The sequence below is a fragment of the Sinocyclocheilus grahami genome, unplaced genomic scaffold, assembly GCF_001515645.1.
Source record: "Sinocyclocheilus grahami isolate Dianchi unplaced genomic scaffold, SAMN03320097.WGS_v1.1 scaffold256.1, whole genome shotgun sequence".
NCBI classification, from domain to species: Eukaryota; Metazoa; Chordata; class Actinopteri; order Cypriniformes; family Cyprinidae; genus Sinocyclocheilus; species Sinocyclocheilus grahami.
In genome coordinates, this window is record NW_015505435.1 from 472804 (window position 1) to 475429 (window position 2626).

At 38.2% G+C, this 2626-nt stretch overlaps 1 protein-coding gene across 2 annotated transcripts in view; it reads left to right on the forward strand.

The window, feature by feature from the left end:
• The first annotated feature begins 1226 nt into the window (after nucleotides 1-1226).
• The window catches only part of LOC107598784 (phosphatidylinositol 4,5-bisphosphate 3-kinase catalytic subunit beta isoform-like), a 126218-nt gene continuing 124818 nt past the window's right edge, over nucleotides 1227-2626 (forward strand). For both annotated transcript variants that reach the window (XM_016290214.1, XM_016290215.1), the window contains exon 1: nucleotides 1227-1664. The gene's annotated coding sequence lies outside the window, so the exon portion shown is untranslated. The remainder of the gene's footprint in view (nucleotides 1665-2626) is intronic.

Genomic DNA, 2626 nt, shown 5'->3' on the forward strand with positions numbered 1-2626 from the left:
CAATGTCAAATATTTGTAAAGTCATGTAGCCTACACCCATGAAACTTTTATGATTAAAGCTTTACCTTGATTGAATTGTGTTTTTATAATTCATTTTTAGATGCTGCTACGTTCTTTTTCTTTTTTTTTGCCGTGGGATACCATGAAAATGAAATTTAGTTAAATAATTTACAGTTTTTACATCTGATATTATAACAGTGATTAAGAATTAAAGTTATTTATTGACTCGGAAGTATGCGGATGCTGTTGCCATGGTGAATCATAATTTCCGATCCACTGATCATGACTTCTCATAGTCATGTTGCACGCGCTAAACTCAGAGTCAACCTACTGAGGCTGAACTAACACAATTTAGCTGTTCTGAAACCAAAAACTCAGGGCAAGTCAACTCAGAGTTTGAGTTTCAATTCAGAGTTGGTTGAACCTCCTTATTGAAACGGGCCCCTGTGCATGAGCAAGATAGATAATATTCAGTGTAAAGCACTGGTTCTGGCGGTCAGTAAGAATGAAATCAAAACAGTATATACATTTGGTTTGAATATATTTTATTAGGCTATAAATGTGAGACTATGTTACAGCTCCCTTTTGAAGCTCTTGTGTATTTCTTCCCCATCTCTTTAATCCTATTCTGCTCACAGCTGATTGGAGATGAGTACGTTCCCACTTTGATTTTTGTAAAATAACTTCTGTTTTGACTTTTTAGATAAAAGAGGAGTTTCAGTTTAATACGTTGCAGGCTCATTTATTGCTCATGAATAATTGATGTTAAATAATATTGATGATAATAAATCATCAAAAAATATTGGGCAGTAGGCCTGCCTTGTCCGTTGTTCTTCTGCATACTTTTTTTAACACGCAAATTTGCAATATTCGCTATCACCACTAGAGGTCAGCAAATCCCAAAGAACTATACACTGGATGCCAAGTGTAACAAATCATTTTTAAGGAACAATATGGAATAAAAAAAAAACACTCGAGTGAAACTTCGGTTTAGTTTTCTAATTTCCCCACAAATCCCATGATCATCATCATTATTTATTATTATTATTGTTATTAAGTGCACTATATAATTTATGAGTTAAATAGGGTCCATTAAATAATACTTGGAAAAAAACGTTAAAATCTTAGTGAACTAACAAAAAGAGTGTTGTTAGTGGAGCAGTTATCCAGTGCACCCTCATCCCAGTGGAATGAGTTAGTGAAGTGAGAGTCGTGCAGTTCACCGGGCCTAGTTCTACATGGAGATATTTACATATAAAACATTCACGCCTGCCTAAATTGTCATCGCACTACATTGTCTATTTCCGGGTGAAATCACGGCTCAGAAGTGCGGTTGTTTGTGGACTGGTGACAAAATAGCGGTTACGTGTGGAAAGGGAGGGTGCAAAGCAAACGGGGGGGAAATCGAGCGATCGCTGGTTTCTCTCAGCCTACTGAAAGAAGCAGGAAGCGGACTAGAGCTGTTCACCTGCACCGTGTTGAATGAAAGACTGCAGTGGACATTTGAAGGAGAGGGCTCAACTTTTGCCGTCTTACTGTGATTGAAACCCGACCGGTGTTTGGAGTTCAACCCGAGACGCGGAGTTAACGTGTAACATTTAGTTTCCGTGATTTCTACACTGGTGTCGGACATTCCATTCCAGTTGGAATAATCTGTTCTAAAGGTGAGCGTTTTGCCCCGTTAAATGTTGTTCGGCAATGTGTGTATTGCTTTGAATTGCGTTTATTTTTGTAACATTTTGTTACGATCTTGGCCGACGGCTTATAACTCCGGCGCTGCCAGCCTCAGCGTTATTTGTTTATTAATCATTTGCAGTTGAATAATGGGGTGGTACGCTTAGATGATCAAATGTACACGTTGGTTGAGAATTTTTTTTAGTGCTCCAAGTCAATTCATTATTAGCCTATTGACGTCTTATCTATCTAAACGTTTTAGACTTTGGGTGCTTGACTTTCAGTGTCAGTTGTAGATATGGAGAGATGGGGTTATAGCCGATGTTGGCATTGGTGATTGCTTTCTTTATCAAACAGATCTTGAAGTAAGAAATTTAGGAATCACAATTGTATTATCAAACAAACAATAGATCGTAACGAACCGATCCATTGCGTCCATTCGTTAAAATATAGGGCAGGTTGGATGATACTCACGGACAGTCGATAAAACATGGGTTTATGGGACATGGAGGCACGACATCGGCTGTGTGACTGATGTGATGGCTCAATACTGGACTGAAGTATGACTCAAACACCATACAGACATGAGTAGCCTAATTAAGGCTGAGCACATTCAGCCTCAGGGCACGCCCACAGGCCATTCACTTACCTGCTGATGCATATTGCACATAAAACTGAAAAACACTTTCTGCATGTAGTAATCGGTTCTAGATAATTAAGAATGGATGCAGATTAACCCTTTAACTGTCACCTTTCGTTTTTTTAACGCCTAAATTTACTTCACTATATTACAATTAAAGGGGTCATATGATGCGATTTCAAGTTTTCCTTTCTCTTTGGAGTGTTACAAGCTCTTGGTGCATAAATATCTGTAAAGTTGCAAAGACTAAAGTCTCAAAACCAAAGAGATATTCTTTATCAAAGTTAAGACTCTGCCACGCCCCCCTAAAAC